This window comes from Gymnoscopelus microlampas (genome assembly GCF_963454915.1).
Source record: "Gymnoscopelus microlampas genome assembly, chromosome: 21".
Classification (NCBI taxonomy): domain Eukaryota; kingdom Metazoa; phylum Chordata; class Actinopteri; order Myctophiformes; family Myctophidae; genus Gymnoscopelus; species Gymnoscopelus microlampas.
Window position 1 is genome coordinate 31,002,527 of NC_139958.1, and position 24,489 is coordinate 31,027,015.

Genomic DNA, 24,489 nt, shown 5'->3' on the forward strand with positions numbered 1-24,489 from the left:
TTGTGTGTGCATGCGCGGCTGTGTGTGTGTGTGAGACAAGACCACAGGACAACCGCAGAAAACCACTCCAGTGAGGTCATTTCTCAAGAATCAGCACTCTGGCGGCATTCATACAGTATATTCCCCCATAGGCTTAATCATAAAGTACGATATGCGCACAACCATGCATGCTTACACGTGTACACACACATATATATATATATATATATATACATAGATGAATATCAATAGTTTGCTTCATAATACACATGCAGTAAGTCTGCCAACAATTAATCACAACAGACAGACACATAGATATGAACAGGATAGTACAGTTACACTAATCAGTGGTCAGTGTAATATACACGCACACTCATACAGTGCACAAACAAACACAGCTTTCATTCACTATTAAAGTGAACTGAATCAATTGACCATTTAATGCAAACAATTAACTTAAAGTGAATTAGCTAACTTCCTCACAATTCTCCTCACTGTTCTCCTAACATTATTGAGGGACAAACTGACTAGATTCATTGTGCTAGTTAAGTAAAATGTTAGTACAGCCTATTTAATCCATTTCAAAGAGTAACTGCAAGTCCAGATCTGCTTCCAATCTTTCAGCAGTCATCACACAAACCCTTCACAGTGAAATCCTCAGTGTACATTTAACACTGAGAGTTTAGAAATGGAACTAAAAGGCCCATCATTGGGCCCAATTCAATGCTGTGCATTATATACAGTACTTATTCATGGTCCATGTTTCATGCTCAATGTTAGTGACTTCTATCCTAATAATGTTATAACTTTATAGATGTTTTTGAAAAAAAGGGGGAAAAAACGTGAAAACGTGACTCTGGAGCTAAAGCTTCCAGAGTCCAGATGTGTAGTTCCACCGGGATTTAAACGGAAAATATACAGTATATACATTTGAATGAATATGACAGCTCCCACAATCATTTCCTCAAAGGAAGAATAGTCTTCTACATTATTCTATGGTTAAAAATATTCTCTTCTTCTCATTTGTCAATTAAAAAACACATATAAATGTAACTTGAGAAGATATGTTTAGAGTGAGCATACACACGAATGCACGCACGCCATACGCACGTGTGTATCCATTAGTTCTTCCCAGTACTGCTGGTTTTCTGTCATACCAGGTAGATAATACAATTAAACAGGTGTTCCATAGCCAACTCTGATTGGCAGGATTGCAATGAATGAACTAGCTAGCACTAGGACAGAAAACCAGCAGTATTGTTAAACCCACTGTTGAGAATGAGTTGTTAAAAAACCCCTTTGATAACGTCACCCTAACTTGGACAGATGTGGGCAGCCATCTCCGCCAAATGCTGGTATACATCTGTGAAGTTATCAGGGTTTGTCGGAGATATAAAAGCATTTTCTTCTTCAATAAAGAAGAAAAAGTGCATTGGGTTTGGCTGTCCTTTGATGTGCAGTGAGTTATAAGTGATAGGACTGAGGTAACATCTGAATCTGATGAAACTCCCTTCTCTGGACACTTTGATGCTTTTCAATAGGCCATGACGATATAATGGTTATCATGATGCCTTTCTATGACCTACTTGGCTTAACTATTACTCACAGTAAACTCCTCTGTGTTCATTTCACCATTTAGCCCATTAAAACAGGGAATCTGTGTCATTTTTTAAATTTTAGATATATAGGACATTGGTTGGCTATTCGAAAATAGCAAATATACAAGCTCATAGCGCGTCACTTCGTGCCGCGCTATGAGCTTGTAGATCTGCAATTTTAGAAAAATCGTGAACATTTTAACTCAAATCTTTGCTTCTGGGGGTCCCTGGAATAAAATATTTTGAGATGGGGGTCGGCGGCCAAATACATATAATTTTGGGGGTCCTTGACATGAAAAGAACTTTGAGAACCACTGATATAGCAACATAGGTTTTTCAGAAAACTGATTTACAAGACATTTTCAGAATCTGCCTCAGGTCTTAATGGGTTAAACCCCATACATTAATTGACTGGAGCCCCAAGGGGTCTATACCAGGCCCTGTCCTGTTTTCCCTCTACACTAAATATCTTTGGCAAACATTACGGATCTACAAGCACGCAAGGTGAAACAAACATTCCTATGACTACTTGCCCCAGAACACTGTAGGAACGTTGGGGTTCAAGTGGTAACGATTACAAATACACAATCAAGTCACAAATGGTCAGTCAGCCTTTTTTCTTTTTGCTGTGCTGTGTACACTTCTATGTTTTTCACTCAAAGGGATTTAGCTTACACTCCTAGACACTTTGTGACGTTCAAGTCCAACCACAGAATCAACATGCCACTCCATAAACATTCTTACTATAATAAATTGACTTGAGAAAACAACACACCCACGGCCAAATGCAATGCAAAATAACACAATTCCTAAAACATAACAATAATTGTCTCCAAGGAAAAGAAATGGCCGGTTCAAGGTCTCAGGTTCCAACCTTGTATCTCCACAAACAGGGCCTTTTGTAGGTCAAAGGGTATTTGCTCAGTGCTCAATGTTCATCGCTATAAATGCCTAAATCAGGGGTCTTCAACGTTTTTCAGGCCCCCCCCTGGAGCCCCCCCCTGTAGTAACTCTGAGGACCCCCTAGGGGTCCCGCACCCCCCTGTTGAAGACCCCTGGCCTAAATTGTCACATGTTGCTGAAGATGCTGTGCCCTTGTAGGTATTCTTGCTTACTTTTTGAAGGTTACATACTCAGAGGACATAAGTAGAAGTTGTACAACAGAAATGTGATTATTGTTAGTAAGTGCAGCTGTAGTATACCGTATGTGGGTAGGGCATTATTTAACTGGTAGCAGCCCAGTTTATGACGTGTGCAATACTTATAGTCACCCCCCACCCATCTCTCTCTCTCTTCCCTCCTCTCCTCATCTCTCCTCTACCCTCCTGTCCTTCCATCTCCTCCTTCCCTCCTCTCCTCTACCCTCCTCTGCCAGCTCTCTGCACAATGGACTTATTGTTCATGTCGCTCCGCCCCAGAAAGCAGAGAAAGCTATGAAACAGCACTTCTTCGACCCAGAAAGCGCGCGTACACACACACACACACGCACACGCACACACACACACACACACACACACACACACACACACACACACACACACACACACACACTTGGCCACATACACAGACGTACAGCACACGTACAAATATAGATGTACACATGGACCACGCACACAGGCAAACATTTTCATAAACACCAACAGTGTTTCTTTCACGACACACATGCGCACACACGCGCACACACACGCACACACACACACACACACACCACACACACACACACACACACACACACACACACACACACACACACACACACACACACACACCCTTGCAGGGCTCAGTACAAGGGGGGGATTGAGAGGCCTGTGTTGAGTCAGATGTGAGTGTACAAGGTAATGGGCTGATTCATGGGTCTTTAGTGGACGATACTGTTGGAACCACTTATGGCCTTTCATCCGAGGACATGAATCCTCAGCGCTCACATTGTAAAGATTTACTCCATTCATCTGCCTGGTTCTGTTGGCCAAAATAAAGACAGAATAGCAGGGCTATACGACATTACAGCAACGGAGTGATTCATGGCTCTGTAGTGGCCGATACTGTGGAACCGCACAAGCTCATTAACCCTGGTATCCCTGTATTGGGCAAATAAAATATTTTAGAAAGAAATAATAATAGCAAGCATAGCTGATCTACAGTGGTTGAAGAAGGACTCAGATATTCTACTTAAGTACGAGTAGCAATACCACAATATACTGTAAAAATACTCTGTTACAAGTAAAAGGCCTGTGTTCAAAATGTTACTTGAGTAAAAGTACAAAATAATTGGTATCAAAATATACTTAAAGTACCAAAAGTATAAGTACTAAAATGTTTGAAAATAGAGATCTACAAGCTCACATGTGTCGCGATGCGACGCATTGTGAGCTTGTAGATCGTCTATTTTCAAATAGCCTATGTATAAAATAGGGCTAAAGTGGTTAATGTATGTTTTATAATATAAAAATGTATATCTGCAAAGTAACTAGTAACTAAAGTTTTCAAATAAATGTAGTGCAGTAAAAGTACAATATTTTCCTCAGAGATGTAGTAGAGTAAATGTAAAAGTATTGAAAATTGGAAATACTCCAGTAAAGTCAAGGTACCTCAAAATTGTACTTAAGTACAGTACTTGAGTAAATGTACTTAGTCACTTTACACCAATGCTGATCTAAAAGCTCACATTGTGAAACGCTGTGAGCTGGTAAACCTGCTATTTCCGCCATTTGTCGTACGACAAAAGTATATATGGCTGAAGTGGTTAAGTGCTTTCATCTGAGGACACGAAGCCTCGCTGCTCACATTGCAAATGTTTACTTCATCCCTCCCTCTGCTTGGTTCTGTTGGCCAAAATAAAGACAGAATAGCAGGGCTCGACATCATTGTAATCAGTGGTGGAAAAAGTACTCAAATGTTTTTCTTAAGTAAAAGTAGCAGTACTGCAATATAGGAATACTTTTTTACAAGTAAAAGTCTGGAATTCTAAATTTACTTGAGTAAAAGTACAAAAGTATTGGCATCAAAATGTACTTGAAGTACCAAAAGTAGAAAGTACTCATTATGCAGAATGTCCTGTTTCACAAGTATTCAAATGTATAAAAATATTTTGAAAATAGCAGATCTACAAGCTCACAATGCGTCGCAACGCGACGCATTGTGAGCTTGTAGATCGGCTATTTTCTAATGGCCGAAATGCATATAGGGCTGAAGTGGTCAATGTATGTTTTGTGATAATCTAAATCTGTAAAGTAACTAGTAACTAAAGCTGTCAAATAACTGTGGTGGAGTAAAAGTACTACATTTGTCCCTGAGATGTAGTGGAGTAGAAAATTGGAAGTAAAAATACCTCCAAATGTTACTTAAGTACTTGAGTAAATGTACTTAGTTACTCTACACCACTGATTGTAATGCAAGTGTGCCTGACCGGGAACAAGTACACATTAAGGTCAGATAATTAAGCAATTGTCGTACTTGTCTAAAGTGAAATGATTAGGCAATTGGCTTCACCTGTCTTATCACGTTGTGACAACCATCCTGACAGGCCTTGATAAGGCCAAAACCACAGTCAGAGAATCAGGCTCTGGCTCAATTTGTTTATTTGGATTGTTACTTATTAGGAGCCGGTGTTCACAGAAAACCCTCTGCGGTGTTACGAGTTTGCGTGGGTCTGGCACAGCACGCCATGGCGCTGGCTGTCCTTTGAGACCGTAACAGTGATTAAGGGATATATACACAAACATCTGAGTTGAGCTGAGGATCACTGACATACCTTTTAGACCACATGCTTGGGTCAGAAAGTTCCCTGAGACCAGCTGGTACATTTAAAGTCATGCAAAACATTGTGTTTGTGTCACACTGAAGCATAGTAGTGGAGCTATTTAACCCATTAAGACCGGGAAAGCTTCTGTCATTACAGTAACCACTTTAACCATTATTTTATACTTTGGCTATTCAAAAATAGCATATATACAAGCTCATAGCGTGGCTTGTAGATCTGCTATTTCTTTCAAATTGTGCAAATCTTTGAATATATATTTTTTTAAAGTGTAAATTGCGGGTTCCAGAGATGAAATAACATCAAATGTGGTGGTCTATGGTCTACTCTACTCAGTATGCAGCAGACTCTACTGCATATCAAACTGGTGGTCCTTGAACTTAAAAAAGGTTGTGAAATCACTGCTTTAGGAATCAACTTTGTGAGGTTGTTAATTACAACTGTGTCCAGACACAGTAATTGGCATTTATGGTTTTACAGTATCCCTGTAGTCAACATGCTATTGAAAGCTGCATGTAGTTTAAAAACAGCCATTTCATGAATAACATCAAAACATTTTGTGAACCCATTAAGACCGGGAAAGAAGTGTCATTTTAGATATCTTTGGCTATTCAAAAATAGCAGATATACAAGCTCATAGCACGGCACCGAGTGCCGCACTATGAGCTTGTAGATCTGCTATTTTTGAAAAAGCGTGAACATTTGTGGCAAATCTTTCTTTTTAAAGCGAACATTTTTAACTCAAATCTTTGCTTCTAGAGGTCCCTGGAACCAAGTATTTTGAGGTGGGGGGCCAAATACGTACATAATTTTGGGGGTCTTTGGACCTGGAAAAGTTTGGGAGCCACTGATATAGCAACATAGGTTTTTCAGAAAGCGAAAAAATCAGCACTTGCGCAGGAAACCGGGTTCAAATCCGGGGTCGAAGAGGAAAGTTACATAGTGCTGCTTTAAGACCTATTTTCACTATTTTTGAAAATCTCTGAACATTTCTGTGGAAAAAATATGATTTTTGTATATCCTTTGAATCTTAAAAAAATATACAAAAAAGAACAAAACAAAACAAACAAGCGCAATCCACGAAAACAGGTCCGCGACCCAAAAGGGGAAACACTGCATTAGACACTTAAGGCGGACAAACTGCACAACCACATTTCTTCTGGTGTATTTCCCTGAGGAATAGAGAGGCGCACACCCTGTCTTTTGTATGATTGTTGATCTAATTATCTTTGTCTGCAAGACCTTTTACCTTATGATCCGTTCCACATGTTCTGTACTGTTGGGGGTGGGGTTAGGCTAAATGGCAGCAAAGTAAATCTACAAGCTTAGAAGTAATCCAAGGCACCACCACGGAACTGCAACTCTGAACAAAAAGATAAGCCCATGAATGCATGTTCTGTCACTAACAGTATCAAGCCTAAAACCTCTTAGAGTTTGTTCATGTAATGTAGTGTGTGTGTGTGTGTGTGTGTGTGTGTGTGTGTGTGTGTGTGTGTGTGTGTGTGTGTGTGTGTGTGTGTGTGTGTGTGTGTGTGTGTGTGTGTGTGTGTGTGTGTGTGTGTGTGTGTAAGAATATTCAAAACATTTCATTAAAGAGACCAAATTGGTTGTAGGGAGTGATATAGAAACTTACGCTGTTGTATTAGTTTCTGTTGTATGCAAGTTTTGTCCTCCTTCTGATATTACATACGTGAAACCCCCCCTATTTTAAAAGTCACACAAAAATGCATACTTGCCAACCAAAAGACACGAGAGAAAAAGTGCAAATGCAAATAAATAAATAGGAACTGACAGAAGTCCAAAAGTTAGTTCCTCCATGGCTGACACCAGAAAAGAGAACAACCAACTGTAAAAATGCCATTCATAAAATTCCCGTACTGCGCGCATGTTCTCACAATTATAGTTGTGTGTGTGTGTGTGTGTGTGTGTGTGTGTGTGTGTGTGTGTGTGTGTGTGTGTGTGTGTGTGTGTGTGTGTGTGTGTGTGTGTGTGTGTGTGTGTGTGTGTGTGTGTGTGTGTGTGTGTGTGTGTGTGTGTGTGTGTGTGTGTGTGTGTGTGTGTGTGTGCGTTCAGTGATGGTGCAGTAATATGGGACTGTGCCTGTGCCTTGAGATAGGGAGACAGACAGACAGAGAAGGAAAGAGAGACAGTGAGAGATGTAATGTGTGAGTGATGAATCGACATGGTCAGATATTTAACAGGAAATCATTCACTGCTTAGTCATCGCTTAATACACACACATACACAGGCACCCACTTACACACTACTCATAACTTCCATATTATGTACACACACATAGGGTACTTATATTGACATGCTTCAGAGAGTAAGTCAAGTGTTTGCCCATGCAACAAGTGTTTGTTAACAGGAAGAGACAACAGTAGAGTAGCAACAAAACAAAAGAGTTTTTTTTCCATGTTTCTCAATGTAATAAAACAATTGAGTTACATTCTAAGTACAGTATGACTAGTGCTTCAAGTATCATTATTATTAATAATAATTATAATATCAATATTATTATTATGCCATCCTACTGTGTGCATGTGTCATATAAAGGGAGCTGCAGGGGGCACATGCCCCCATTCTTATCTATGGGTCTGCAGTGGAAAGTGAGCAGCTTCAGATGATTAAAGTGATGTTTTCGTTGTTGTTGTTCAAATAAGTGTTAAATAGCTCTATATTCTCATAGTAATCTTAGTAATTGGGATACTAATTTGAAACAATCACGATAGAGAATTCACACAGAATACAGGATAAAGTGAGCAGACACAATTGGAAGCGGAACACTATACAATTAAAGCTGATGAATCTCTCCTGGCTGAAATTGGCATGCTAACTGAAATGTATCTTCTGTTTATTTTCTGAGCTGGAGAGATGGGGAGACCCCGGTTATTGAACAAGCACTCTATTACTATGAGAATATAGAGTTAACGATAAACGTTTTGCTTAATAAAAATAAAAAATAAACATTAAATCACTTAGAGCACCTTTATGGTAGTGAGACGATGGCTCACTGCATAGTATGGAAGAAGCTCTACAGAGGGTGGTTAAAACAACACAGCACATCACTAGGTCTGAGCTGCCAGTCATGCAGAACCTTTACACCCATTTATTGCAAGAAGTGTTGCAAAAGTCAAGGCATGCAGATGCATCACTGTGTGATGTGAGAGAGCACATGTTGTGATGTTGCAGTGACCAAATCGAGAGGTTGTTAATGACTGTGGTTGACTGAAGTAAACATTTTTAAGGAAATGTAGCAAATGTGGATTACAAGTTTGCAGCTGTCATTCATGTAAATATCAATCTACACATTAGTGAATATTTGCTGTTTTCTGCGATTTTGAATATTCAGTGCGAATTGTATAGTACGAGTGGAAATTTAAACATACAAGTTGAGATTTGTGTTCAAATTTTCGTGTGATATTTACCCCCCCCCCCCCCCCCCCACCACCAGAACACACTGTAGGCTACCAATTATGTAGAGATCATCAGCAAACTAAAGCTTTTGATTAGATTTTGCTCTGAGACGACAGCTATATGGTTGGAAAATTAGGTCCAGGTATAATTTGGCCAGCATTTAGTTTGAAATACTGTACTTCCTGAATAGGACCCCGGCACTGAAAACTAGTTACAGTAATTATATACAGAGACATTAATTACAGATGAATTTGCCTCTAAAATGTCCGTCTTTAATTCTTCCTCTCAGTTTATTGCAGGGTGTGTTCTGTCTCTTATGAAATCACTCAATTGGAGACAGATTCCACACATTACATCAACACGCAGATCAGATCTACTGTGGGGATTACATCAGTGTGGTCTGCACAACTCTCTCTCTGGGGCTCGACTCCAAAGCCTCCTCTCCCAAACTCATTACGCAAGACCCAACACTGTGGGCCATTGATCAACTTAATGACTAATGCCACATGCTGAATGGAGAGGCAGCCAGCGCCACGCATGTCTGGATGCATCCTGCGACTAAAGTCGTTTACTTTAGCGAGCGTCTCGTGAGGATTACACAATGATTTGTCTTTTTTGTGCAGTTCTGCTTCGTATTGTAGATAGTAATGTAGAGAGACAAGAGAGCAAGAGAAAGAGAGGCGGGGGTATTGCAGCACAGAATCGAACCGGGAATGTTAGGGTGTCATGGTTCACACTAACCGTTACTCCATTGGAGCAGCCCCACACAATGAAACATGACTGTGATTAAAAATATGTTTTTTTTTGTTTGAGGGCGATAAACATGAATGCTTATCGACAGAGTTGATGGGTTCGCCACGTTTGACACAGCAGCGGAATCACAGCAGCGGAATCAGTGCAGCTGGCGCTGACAGGCTTAAAACTGTCCTGATAAAAAAAAGACACGAACCACCACAAGAACAGTGGCTTTTATTGAATTTTATATGACTGTTTAATTTTTGGTCTCTGCTTCCTATCCAGCATGGTCCTCAAAATAAAGGGGAAGAGGGATTTGCTTGCCGGTTAGATATGGCTGTCATTATTGAAATCTTGCACACTGTCAGTGGAAAACACTCACATTATAGGAACACCACGTCCACAGTGATGCTTTAGACTCCCAACACTTGGGAATCTTGCTGCTTAAAGGAGATTTCATTAGTGCCTGCCTGAAACTCTGAGAAATGGTCGTTAACTCTGAGAATCGGAGACGCAGGTTTTACCACCCTCAATCTAGAGGCCTATCGTTTTGCTGGTTACTCAGTCGGCTATAGTATTTATATACCAAGATGCACATGAAGGCACACAACTAATTATACCACCAGGATTAAGTCTGATTTATACTTAGTAGTGCGCTGGTGGTTCACACCAAAAACACTAGATCTACAAGGTCACAACATGTCACGCTGGTACATGTTGTGAGCTTGTAGATCGGCTGCTCTCGGTGCAAGGCACAACGTACAACCAAGTATTACTCAGGCTTTATTAATATCAAGCACTGACACTCAATATATCTTAATACTGTCTTTGTTTGTCTTGTGTTTTCTCTGAACAATACAACAAAGCACCTCCATGTTTTATGTCTTTAATTATTGAATGGAGACATGTTAAAGGGCAAGTGAATGAGACGAATAGTGTTCTGGTGAATTGTTTTCCCTTATGCTGTTGACAGAAGCAATGAAAAAGAAAACCATTTTTTATAACTTGATATACTGCCATGGTTGCGTGACACCGCTGTGATCTCTGTCTGTCTGTCTGTCTGTCTGTCTGTCTGTCTGTCTGTCTGTCTGTCTGTCTGTCTGTCCATCTATCCGTCTGTCCATCCGTCCGTCCGTCCGTCCGTCCAGCCAGCCAGCCATCCTCTCTCTCTCTCTCTCTCTCTAACCAAGAAAAACCCATCCAAAGGAGTCATCTTGAAACAAAATGACACTGTGTTCAGATGACTAGCTTTGACTCAGACACATTCACCACTGAGTCTGACTGCGCATTAGCTTGTTGGCTGTGGTCTTTATTGTGCAGCTACGAGCTCGCCACATTGTAACGCTAACACAATGACACTCAGACACAATGACAGCTATTTTTGGTATGTGACACAGCATACGATCCAATCCTGAAAGAAATATGGCTTTGCTGTAGACACAGTTCAGTGAGTTCAAATGCATATTTCCAAATTATTAACTATTGCCCAAAACATGTGCCCCTGCCTCCTGAGCTGAGAGCATTTGAGAAAGACCACTGTCTGTCTCTCCACACATGTGACTGCCTCTTTGTGTATTTACTGTGGACAACAGTGTCTGGGCATCGTAAAAGCACCAGCAAATTTGCCTTGCAAATACTGTATCATAGTAAGTTTGATGTAACAGGTAGAAGACATCTGAAGCTACTGTAGCTGCTGGCTGATTGATTGATTGATTGATTGATTGATTGATTGATTGATTGATTGATTGACTGATATATTTATCAAAAGTAGGTTGTATAGCACGGCAGGGAGTGTATTGTGACGTCAATTTCAGAATCTCTGTGCAGAAATCACATCACGTCAACACCCATTCAAGGGCCATTGTGATGCTCTGTTTTAATTAGACAGTCGGGTTCCCATGGTTCGCACCAGTTCTAAGTCAACTGCCAGTTGAGGCAAGAGAACACTCCGTGTGATCGTAGGACCGACTGAGGGAAGCGTAGCTGGAGAGATCCCTGAGTAGGGCCTGGCAACTACTGCTGCACACCCTTCCCTCCTGACTGCCCTCCAGCACCGGCGAAACCTGGCCCCGAAAAAGATCCCATCTGTGATGTGGAATGCTACGGAAAGAGAGGCATCCCAGAAACAGGGCACACTGCGCCTTTCAGCCAGCAAGAGGGAAACCTTGGTGCTACCCGTCCCCCACCCATGGCGTGAGTCCAGGTCTGCTGAGAACTTGCACGGTGCCGACGCAAGCACCCAGGACCGGGGCTTGGTCATCGTGAATGTTACATTAATTTAACAAAGTTACCTGCCAACGTCCTAAAAACATGGAGCCTAATACGGCGAAGAAGGCCATATTGAAGCCACGGACTCGCCTGAGTAAACCACCACCAGCTGGCAGAGGCTACAAACCACGATACTGCAAACAAACAAATCACTGCACAAAGAGCTAAGCTAGATACTGTTGTATAATAATGAATTAATAAACATTAATTTGAACATGCCTCGCCCACAAAACACACATTCCTTTTCCCTCACACTATTTCTCTCTCTCTCTCCCTCAGAGACACACAGACACACACATGTACATTACGCACGGTGCACGCTGTGCACGCCGTGCACGCACACACATACACACACACACACACACACACACACACACACACACACACACACACACACACACACACACACACACACACACACACACACACACACACACACATAGACACACAGACACACAGTTGCCCATGTGCAACAGCCGCGCCTCAATCACAGTGAGTGAGAGAGGCTATCCTCACTTGACTCGTCTCATTTGCTCCACTTGAAAACAGCTGTCACACTGTTATAGTTGCGGGTGTTACAGTTTTGAGTGACGGATATGAGGGGCTCTGGACAAAAGTCGAATGACTGCACTCCTTCCCTCCACACTCTGCCCTGCATGACTTGGCTTAACTTTTGTTTAGAACGGCCAGAAAACAGCAAGAGTGCTGTTTGGAAATGAATCACATGCGAGGCAAATTAACAAGCATCCACTCTACTTTGAAGTTCGAACCAGGAGTATGATGATGACGATGATGATTTATTGATTTTTAATTCAGGGCAGCCCCCCTATGTTTTGACATTTTAATAACTATTTGGGTGTTGCTGTGCTCGTGACAATGTCAATTTCCCATTTGGGAATTAATAAAGTATATCGTTATCATTCCTTAAGAAAACAATACAATACTTTTTCAGTCATGATATCAGACATACAATACCTATAGTTATGTTTATTCTTCATTTAAAAAAAAAACTTTATTTAAAATAAATCATCAAACAATTTCGCCAAGATGGCAAACACGATTGGGAGGCCATTAAAGTAGCAGCAAAGGAGATTTCTTCAACTCACCAGTAGGCAGAGCAACAACCTGGCAACCAGCCCGTCAACTGTATCACCAACAACGCTGCTGGAAAAGAGAAGAAGTTCAAATTAGGTGTATATAGACCAAAATGAGTTTTCTCAGGAGGGTGGCTGTCATCTCCCTTAGGGATAGGGTATGAAGCTCAGTCACCTGGGGGAGACTTTACATGGAAAGGAGCCAGTTAAGGTGGTTCGGGCGTCTAATATGGATGCCTCTTAGGCATGACCAGCTGCGAGGATGCCACAGAGCAGACCAAGGACCAGATGGGTGGATTATATCTCCATGCTGGGCTTGGAACGCCTCAAGTTCCTCCAGTTAGAAGTGGGTAATGTGGCCTGGAAAAGGGAAATCTGTTACCCCCCATAACCACCAAACCCTTAACCACATCCTACTACATGCCGTGTCTTTTCTTTTGTCTTTTTTACATTCATGCTTTGGGAATTTTGAAATTGTCAGGATATGTCACCTTAATACGCTTTATTTTGTAGTGATATATTGTTTCCTGCTTTATGTGGTGTCGATTTTACTTTACTGCTATGTTCCTTTTATTTTTAAGCGCTGTCCCAGTGTTTCCTGTTGTCCATGTAGTTGTTGCCTGTCTTGTCTCACCTGTTTGTAATTGCAAATGTTGTTCACCTGTGTCTTGTTCAGCTCCAGACTATCCTGTGTGTTGATTGAGGTTAGTCTTTGTCTATTTATACCCTCTGTGTTTACTGTTTAGTGGTCTATTGCCAGTTTGAAGTTATTGTTGCTGTGTTTCCTGTCTGCGTATGCCTGGCTTTGTAGCCTGCCTCACTGCTTAGTGAGTTTGTGTCAATTTAACAAATCATTATTTGGACTTGATCGACCTGCCTGCGTGATTCTGCATTTGGGTCCTCTCCTGATACACATGTGACAGCAATAGGCCTATAGACATTTCCAACAGTTTTTACATTTCTTCTACTTTAATTCCAACTGTAAAAAAGGAGGCCAGCCCTATAAAAGTGCATGTCTGTGACTGAGCCACTACAAAGTGACAAAGTTACAGCATTGGTTGGACGGTTGGCCTAACAACAAACTAATGGACGGTTGGCCTAACAACAAACTAACCAATCTCAGAGCAATCAAGCTCACTTGCAGATCAGTTATTATTGTTGTTGCAAATTAAGTCGTTAAGTAAAGAATTCTAAATTGGACAATATATAGCTACTGCAAGCGTCATGGTGGCTTGTGAAATGAAACACAAACCACACTTCCTAATAAAGTTTCTGAACTTAAAAACTCAAACCTGTCACCAATGAGCTAGCTGATACAAAATATCTGTTAATTATGCCCACAATATGTTACCAGATGTTTATTGATAAGCCATTTGTCAAGCTTTAATGTACTTGGCTTGAAGTCATATTGCAGGCCTCGTCTCGAGGAAGGAAAAATATATATGTTTAGAAAAGTAGACTTCTGACCATGAGGTGTTCAATTCACCCAATGCCTGTAACAATCTGGCCCTGGGAACGAGAGGGTGTAATCTCAACTCTCTAAAATAACTATAGACATGCTGTTGAGCCAGAACATGACCTCCAGTCACAGCAGTGCGTACAACAACTGAACAGGCCATAGAAGGCTGTGATTACATGTGCTGGACTAGAATACATAGTGTGTGAAACAAACTGTACAAATGTATGCACTGAATGTTAGGCTGATTTAACTCTGAGAGTACATTTCGTATACTCTCAGAGTTGAATTAGCCTAACGTGTAACTTTATTCATGCATTTAACAAAAGGAATTGTGCTAATGACCTGTTGACTAAGCTCTGGTTTAATATAGTCTGTCGTGCAACAAATCGCAAAAAAAAGCCAAGCGAAACATATGGAATTGGATTTCCTGTGTTAGGACCGCCACGAAGCTATTGGATTTCTTCCAAAAGGGAGTCACAAAACATGATTTTTGTTCTAGGACTGTCTTCCGTGAAGGCAGTTTGTCATCTGAACTCTGGACGCTTTGTGTGGCTGGAATGCCGATCTGTGGACAAGGGGGAGGAGAGCTGATGCCCTAAATTGTTACAACACAGATGTTTCGAAGGCCCTCTCTTCATCAATGTCAAAGGTAATGTAAGGAAACATAAAACAGCCATGCTCGAAAGTGACAGTTTAGTCTTTGACACAGTGGCCGCTTCGTTCCAATTTTAACATGAGACATTGTTGAGTATGATCAGTTAGTAAGGCGTTTCTTCTTGACATTCCCCTGAAAAGTGGTTTACGATTGGGGGAGGGAAGGATGAAGGAACGGTCCAATCACATCTATCCATCAATCAAAGCTTCTGAAAGGACCAATGAGCAGTCTGCCCTGCTGTTCTGGGTACCCAGGGCAGCACTCAATTCTGAAGAAGCCTCTCGAAGCCATTCTATAATGGGGCCGCTATCAAAATAACAAAGTAAAGCCTGACCGATACATACATTTTATATTTTATACAGTATATCTTGAAAGTATTTGTTTTTATTTTCTTTATTAGATGCAGTTTCTCTCTCTCCAGATACAGTGGAGAGCAGTGGTGTAAAGTAACTAAGTACATTTACTCAAGTACTGTACTTAAGTACAATTTTGAGGTACTTTTACTTTACTGGAGTATTTCCAATTCAGTACTTTTACTTCTACTCCACTACACCTCAGAGGCAATGACATATTATATTTTTACACCACTACAATTATTTGAAAACTTTAGTTACTAGTTACTTACTTATAGATTTTGATTATTATTACAAAACAATTAACCACTTCAGCCCTATACATTTTTGCCATTTGAAAATAGCTGATCTACAAGCTCACAATGCGACACATTGTGAGCTGGTAGATCTGCTATTTTCAAAAGATTTTCATAAATGTTATACATTTGAAAAGGGACATTCTGCATAATGAGTAGTTTCTACTTTTGGGACTTTAAGTACAGTACATGTTGATGCCAATATTTTTGTACTTTTACTCAAGTACATTTTGAATTCAGGACTTTTACTTGTAACAGAGTATTTCTACATTGCGATATTGATACTTTTACTTAAGTAAGACATGTGAGTACTTTTTCCACCACTGCCTGAAAGCAACAATATTCTTCCTTCTCTTTCTGTCTCTCTCCCACCCCTCCCTTCCTCCTCCACCTTCCTCCATCTTCTGACCTTTGCCTGGGGAATAAAGACAAAGCATGAACCATTGAAGTGGGTTCAGCAAATGACCAATGTGTCAAAGTACTATAAATATTATCATTTGCAGCTGCAATTACATAATTGTTTCATGTAAGCAGAACATATTTTCCAATATGATAGCGCCAGACCTGAGACATTTGCAAATTATTCTTAACATCTGTTTTGACCTCCTATAACTCCCGGATGGGTGGGCATGTATTACGTCAGGATCATTTAGATACGGTATAAAGCTATCCATCGTTAGTCACTGACCATTATACTAAATTGACTTTCAAACACTTCCCTATGTTTGTCTAAACATGCTGACACTAATACTGTTTTATGGGCCGTATCCATCCCATCTGAGAGTTACATATTCCCAAACAAACCATATAAATGTACTTTATACTAGGTGATCCAGCTCTGTATAGTACAGAGCATTGGTTCTCAAAATTGTTTAATGTCAAGGACCACCAAATTGATATTATGTATTTGGCTGCAGGCCCCCATTTGAAAAGATTTTGTGCCAGGGGCCCCCATAAGATCAGATTTGTCCAAATCTTTCAAAAATAGCCTAAAATAAATAGGTTTAAAACAAAATAAAATAGTGTTTGAACTGTTCCACTTCTTGCTGGGGGCCCCTGGAACCCAGTCAAGAACCCGTGGGGGTCCCTGGACCACACTTTGAGACGAAGTGGTATAGAGAGCCCAAGTCCCCCCCTACCATACCACACACCACCACACCAGACCTTATTTTGGAAATAAATATGAACCGTATTCAACAGCGAGCGAGAGATCATTTTTTTAAATCCCGTTTAAAACGTGCCATGAATTACAGATATGATGTTGTCAATTTAAAAGATACCTTTTCTTTTCTATGAATGGAACAACTCAGACCGTTTAATGCCTGTTTTTTTAGGTGCAAAGCACAAAGGAAGACAAACGGAGGCTAAGGTGGCAATTAAAAGACTACCCATAGGTGAGTAACAGGGGTAGTCCATTCAATTAGCCAATGTCTGTGGTCTACCACTATCATTACTGGTCGACCGCAGGGATTAACAAATTGAATGGACTGCCCTGTTACTCACCTGTTTTAAATGCCACCTTAGCCTCTGTCTGTTATGACGGATGAAAAAATGCATTAAACTGAATTCTTCCTCCCATTTGCTGCTGTGCCCTGCTCCTGTGACGCACCGGACCTGCCTAATATGATGCACGGTGGAATTGCCTCGATAAAGAATTTAAAACAAAAATGCATAATTCGACTAGGGTTAACGCTGTCTTGTAAATGTCTTATAATTATGTTTAAAAACAATAAACATGATATAAAAATGCATAATTAGAAGGACCACACAGCAAAATGCTGTGTAATTGATCAGGTGAGCCCAGGTGCAGACACAGGGACAGAAATATAATAATAATTGCAGCTCATGAGAAAGATGGGCTGCAGGCTATTATAGGGAAGATTGATTGATGGAAGATTTATTGATCCGGTCCCGATTTTGGAGAGTCCTAGATGTCAAATTACAGAAGTTTTGACTGATTTTTTTTATCAAAACGTGCAACATTTTCTTATCAATTTGAAAAACCTTTTTTTTAATTAACTTCAACATTTTGCTAAAATAGCCTAGAAGCTCACTGTGACAATGTCGTAATGTGTCGCATCGAACGTGATGAGCTTGTAGATCGGCTAGCTTCGAACGTTTCTGAAAACTTTTGAACATTTTCGCCCATAAGCCCAAAATAGGGACGCCAGGTCCCAAAGCGGTTAAAAGCCGGGACACATCGGCTGCATAATTGCCGATACCAATGTCGTCAAAAAAGTCGAAATAATGGCTGAGATATCGGTCGGGCTCCAGGACAGAGTAATGCAGGGTTCCAGGGCAGTGAGGGCACAGTAGCAGCGCTGACCACATGAGGGGCAGGAAACCGAGACCAGAGCCAGAACAGGCAGGCATGATGAATACTGGAGAATAGACAAAATAAACTAAATGCTGAATAGCAATACTGGTACGAAATTTGTAGTGAAACAAACTGACAGGCAGCAGTAGTCTATAATCTAGCAGTGTGGAAGTGGCAATGTACTTTGTTGATGCTTGATTTCAGAGATGAGATGCCCTATTCCTGTCTCCTGGGTTTATCTGTTCTGCAGCCCCACATCACAGTAATATTAGTGTTGGTCTAAAAAAGTGTTTGAAAAGTGTTTCAAACGCGTGTTTAAACTTGTAAACCCCATGGTGTTTTAACAGACATTTTTTCGTTAAACTGACAACCCTTAACAAATATTGAGGGAAACTGATATTGTTCACTGATTTTCACACCTTGAGAATCATGTTGATCTTGGTGTTTTGCTGGGTTTAGTTTTTTTTAGCACTTGGTGGTTTCATGAGCATTTAGAATGTGCACTGTGCGGGTTGGAGAGAGAAATGTGCTTGCATCCAGAGCTGTATTAAAGTGACACGTCACTTGTCTCTGCCTCTGATTCAAAAGCTCCTGATGTCTGACGTGACTTGGCTGTGTGGTCTTGTGAATTGCATACTTTCACAGTCTTATACTTCAACAGTTGCATGACAAACTGATTTTCTTGACTTGCTAAATTAATAAAAATCATATGTGTATTTCATGGCACAATTCAAACTGGATGAGAAAATGTTCCGTCTCTCGCTGTTAGACTATGGTAACAGTTATTTGTACATATTTCTTCTGAAATAAGGGCTACCAGAAGGAAAGGGACTTAGGCTGTCTATACATTACACCTAGATTATTATGTGCTCCTTATATGACGCAGCTTTTGAAATGATGTGAATCAGCCCTCTGGTTTTGTAAACTATGAATCAGGGCCCAAAATGGGTCACGACCCTAATATATGCCTGTCACGGAATGTTTGGAGAGAGGTTACCGTTGTTTACAGGGGACATCCCACCAACATGCTGGAGGAATGACAACAGAAAGAGAGAGTGCAATGTCATCACCTCTGGATCCCTGGTGCCCTTCATTTATAGCAGTGGTTCTCAATGTGGGGTCAAGGGGCCCTTGAAGGGGTTCCAGGGGGTCAAAGGCTAAATGATTGATAGCTTACAGATCTGTAACCCAAGAGTGTACAAATTGAACCAATTTTGTTCCATTTGTACAACTCTACAAGTTAAATGAACACTGAGGATTTTACAGTATACATTGGGGGTCCCAGAGATAAAGAGATACAGATTTTCATAAATAGGGGGTCTGTGGCCTAATGTATATCAAACTGGGGGTCCTTAAAATCAAAAAGGTTCAGAATCACTGTTTTATAGCATGGCATTCTGTACCGAGTCACGATTTAGGCATTTTCCTTCATCAAGACTAGGGAAGTGGTGAAAAAGCCTCTGCATCAGCTGTCCTTCTTCCAACATGGTGGTGCATTTGTCATAGCCACTGTTAATAGTCATTCGAGTCAGACTTCTATTGTGGTGGGTCTCCTTCTGACTGGAGTAGCAATATACGCTTTAACGAGCTGATGTATTAAAAAGGAGAGATTTAATTTCTTCGTTTACTTTCCCTCGCTGAGAATGTTGAAGAACAAATGCTCCAGGCAAGCCACCAGGCCCCCCCACTGTCTTTCTGGTCTGTCTCAGCAGGGTTTAGTGTTTTGCAATGGCTGAGCAGGGACAAGAAAAATGGGTCATGGGAAGATCGAAATATGTTTCCAAATTATTGTGGAGAAATTTGTGTCCAATGCCACTGGCTAGTGTATGTTGCCAAACCCTCCGCAACCCCCAACTGTTTAAGATGGGTAGGAAGAAAATGTACTACAGGCCTTGTGGTATAAAATAGGGTTGATATTGTTATTGTGCGAGTACTTAAGGAATTGCCTGCTCCATTAGTAGTTGGATGGTGTGGGGAGGAGAACTCGTCATTCCCAAATACATTTTCAGCGTTTTAGGGTTCTGATGGACGTTTATCGAGAAAATATGGGTTTGATGAGTATAAAAGCTTGAGTCACTGGCCTAATTTCTCACACATTGGTACAGCATCAAAGGCCCCCTGAGGTCTGCGGCAGTGCATGGGTATAGCTGGTAATCTATGATCTCACACACACACACGCACACGCACACGCACACAACACACACGCACACACAAGCACACACACACACAAGCACACACACACACACGCACACACACGCGCACACGGGTGCTCATACACACTTTAAATAGAGTACACCTACTGAGTCTAAAAAAGCGATATGTGATTCATAAATGTTGTCCTTAACAGACATCAATCTTCCTGAGATGAGGGCATATGAGTAAAATATCTTCTTGAAATTACAATAATGATATTATTCTTTATATTATAAAGTTCTATGAATCCAGTGTTTTGGCTGCAATTCATATTTTTTATCCTAGCAGCAGGGCTCTAAGCATGGCGAGGTCTGCACGTCTGTGTAGGTCGGTCAGTCAGGTGGTCCACCACTTTGGTCCCAAGTAACATGTACTCTAGGAGATCAACTACAAGCTCACAACGCGTTATGGTGCGTTGTGAGCTTGCAGCTGGTCTATTTCCGGCGAAGATATTTGTTATAGAGGGAAGGGCGGGGGGCTATATAGAGTTTAAGACATGAATGAGAGGCAATGCTGGGGCACAGTAGAGAGGATCCATCAATTTGTAAAGTATGCACTAACCAGTAACTCTGGATAAAAGCTTTATCTTTGGAGATAGTAAATGGCCATTTATTGCCTTTCATTCACACCAGATTGAGATTAATTGGAATCGTGTCCATTTCCAGGGGCAACAGGAAAAGGTGCTTTTGGTAAACATCCAATAGCGCCTTAATTCAAAGAGCTTTTCAACAGGCATTTCATTCACCCTCTCACACTCTGACAGTGGAGGAAACCATGCAAGGTATCAACCTTGTTCGGTGTCTTGCTCAAGGATATGTTGACACTTACCCAGAGGGAGCAGGGGATCGCTCAAGAGGCCGGTCTACCTTGTGAGCCACTGCCGCGCCTTTCATGACGTTTCTCAGTAGCCATTCGTAATGAGTGAAGAGTAATGTTTAATTCAAAGTGTACATGCCATTCTGGTCTCACTACTACTAGAGCTGTCTCCAACTGTGTCTTCACACTCAACCTGATAACTGTGGGTTTGGGCTCAGAACCCTCCCAGCAAATGGGCAACCTCTAATACCTGGATTGAGTATGTCTCTCTGCAAAAAAAAAGAAAAAAAGTACATGAGCTTCACTCATTGCGGGAGTCGGGAGGTCACCGGAGCCGTCCCTGAGATGTAGATTAGACAATAACTATTCTCAATATCCTTTCCTACTCTCTTTATGGGAATTTCATTCTCAGACATAAGTCAGTGCTCACAGCAGAGCTGCAATCATGTCATGTAACAGTGGTTGGAAAGTGTATTTCCAAGCTTACTGCTTTTTTTGGTCCATGAAGGTATGCAAGGTATCCACTGACTGGTTCTGTGAATTCCTAAGTTAGAAGGCAAGTGTGTGGAGGTAAAGGCAGGGGACAGCGTGATTGTTGTTGGGCACATGACGCTGCCTTGGGGTTTTGCTATAATTTTATAGCTATGTGACAAATGAAAGCCATTCATTTTATCGACTTTGAATTATGAACCCTCGTGTGCCGATTCTGGGACAAACTTTGGCAAAAATATCCCGATCTACAAGCTCTCAACGCATTGCAAGGTGACACGTTGTGAGCTTATAGATCAACTATTCTGGCGAAGAGATTTGGTGTAGAGGGAAAAGGAGGGAATAGAGCCCTGTGGGGGACCCTGGTGGTTTAAGTGGCTAATAAGCAAGATAAACAGACTGCAAAAGCTGGAAAGTAGACCTAAGTTGTGAGATAACAGGGGCCACCCTGCAATACAATACCTCGCCCTGTCTCTCATCCACCCAGATGTCTACAACTAAATCCCCCCCTGTTATCTACTGCATCTTCCTCCCCATCCTCCTGTAAGATCCTCATCAGATGCTTAAAACGGTCCTCATGTGTATATCACCAGACTAAACATTTTCTCACATGGTATCGCTCTCTCTAAAGTTCATATTATGTGAGACACCTTTTTTTTTTTTTTAGTTCTGCGTTTACACTTTTTGCCAACGTCATCGCCTTAAGAGAGTTCAGTGAGGAGTGAAGTCAGTTCATGAGGTTGTTGTTGAACTTCAGAGGCTTGGGTCCAAGGCACACCGCGGTGTATTGAGTCCTGGCCGGAGGTAGCCAGCACCAAGGCGTATACTTTGGGAGGAGGCCAGCACTGCTAGAGATGTTTGCCGACTATCAATATTCAGTCTGCCCTCATGTTTTAGTGGCCTACTCTAGGTCACTAGAGTACTACACTGGCGTGTCCCACTGGAAGGTGTAAGAAGTATGGCTAATATGCCTTATTATTAATTGTATTTAATTTAAAATATATATATTATTATTGTTTTATTTTATTTTATAGGCATATAAGCTATCGAATTTCAAAGAATAGAGCGGTAGACAGACAGACAGACAGACAGACAGACAGACAGACAGACAGACAGACAGACAGAAAGAGAGTTCCATCCAAGAACACACAACAAAAAATCCCAACACATTCCCTGAATGCAGATCAGCGTGGAAAATCAAGACAGATGTCAAGGTTTTTTTTTTTTTTTTTTTTTACTTCCAGGCCCGATTGCTCCATGTTTTTTCCCGGCTATTTCCTTCCACAAATATTGTTCCAAATCGTAGTAGAGTTTGATAAAGCTCCCCATCTCTGGGCGCAACAAGTTCTTCGATCCTTCCAGCCGCGTCCCCCATGCATGCAGGCGCACAACCGCTTTCCAGTGTTGCCAGGTTTCACGAGAGACACAAGCAACCACGTCTATGAAAACAAGCCCAAAAGAAACGAGCCCTTCGCCCTTTAAACATACATTGGCTATTTGAAAATAGCCGATGCGACGCGTTGTGAGCTTGTAGATTGGCAACAACAAAAATCTTGAAGACATTTTGAAAAATGTGGTATATTTTTAACAGCACAAATCTTGTATGCGGGTCCCTGGCATAAATTATTTTCAAATGGGGGTTTGCAGACAAATGGGGGTCTTTGACTTAAAAATGTTTGAGAAACACTGATTTAAACAACATCAGGGAACAAGCCCAAATAAGCAACAACACTTTAGAAACAAGCCCAAGCAACTACACTTTAGAAACAAGCCCCCAAAAAACGCGACCCGCAACTACCAATATTTACAAGCAACTTTACAGAAAAACAAGCCCAAATTCGCTTATAATAAGCGTACATGGCAACGCTGCCGCTTTCCCAACCAAATAACGGTGCGCACACCGTACTGAGCCATTTCGGGCATCTGTTAATGCGATCAAAACCTTTATCTGTACTGAATGCATTCTTGCCCCGTCTACGTGGCAGGTAGCCTACATTTAGACCAGTGGTTCCCAAACTTTTTAGCTCAAGACCCAAAAGAGATTGCACGGTACCCAAACTTGTGAAAATAGCAGATCCACAAGCTCACAACTTGATGCTTCGTGCTGCATTGTGAGCTTGTAGATCGGCTATTTTCACTACTTCTTGAACATTTTGTTTTCTAATTAATGGAATTTCTCAGATAAAAAAAATAATCATGAAATCTTTTGAACAATCATTGCATTTTTTTAACATTTACTCGTGACCCTTAAAAATTGGTCCGCGACCCAAAGATGAGTCCCGAACTACTGCTTGGGAAACAGTGATTTAGACTACCCTATGCCTTAAAAAAACATTTCGCGGGCATAAGCGTAAAACTGGATTCCTTTGCTTTGCGATAAGACATGCATCTATTTTGTTCATTCATAAAGCAATATAAGATGTGCTCTAATACTTACAGTGTCTTGATCTTTCCAGTAAGAGCGGTATAGGTAAGTTTAGCTTATAAAACTCCCAGACCCGGTTCCCTGAATGTCCAACGATAAAGTTTGATTCTCGGTGCGTAAAAACTGTTGCTCAAAAAACGGTCCTATGGAGATTCTGCAACAGCTCGTTGTCAGAGACGCATCGGGTTATTACTGTCAATCTCCAAATCCAAGTCACTGACAGGTAAACTTCTCATTTTACGTCCGTATACGTCTAGCAACGCACAGTGATTGCTTGGTCTTTTCTCCGTCTTCTCTCTCTCTCTCCTCCAGATGGAATAATAAGCCCTGATGTGTCCGCTCCGGTCCCTCGGTGTCTCTCTCTCTCTCTCTCTCTCGCTCTGCTCCGCCAGGCTCTCTCTCACTCCGACCGACTGCCACACACTCCACAGGAGAGGACCTTTGTCTGCACATGACGTCACACACGCGCGCACACACATACACATACTAAAGCAGTGGTTCCCAAACTTTTTAGACTAAAAAAAAAGACAAATTAGACAAATTAGTTCACAAATTAGTTCACCCTGAACATTTTCACTAGGCTACTTCTTAAAAGTTGTTTTCATTCATTTATTTTATTTTTGAAATATGTTGGAATT

General features: G+C 41.2%; 1 protein-coding gene across 2 annotated transcripts in view; it reads right to left on the reverse strand.

The window, feature by feature from the left end:
- lpar1 (lysophosphatidic acid receptor 1) overlaps window positions 1-24,204 on the reverse strand; it is a 65,063-nt gene extending 40,859 nt beyond the window's left edge. The window contains exons 1-2 of one of the 2 annotated variants that reach the window (XM_084046901.1): window positions 23,864-24,204; window positions 12,861-12,915 (exon numbers count right to left, since the gene is read on the reverse strand). The gene's annotated coding sequence lies outside the window, so the exon portion shown is untranslated. Of the gene's footprint in view, window positions 1-12,860; window positions 12,919-23,863 lie in introns of both variants that reach the window. The other variant, XM_084046900.1, reaches the window with a different exon arrangement.
- Window positions 24,205-24,489: the final 285 nt, after the last annotated feature.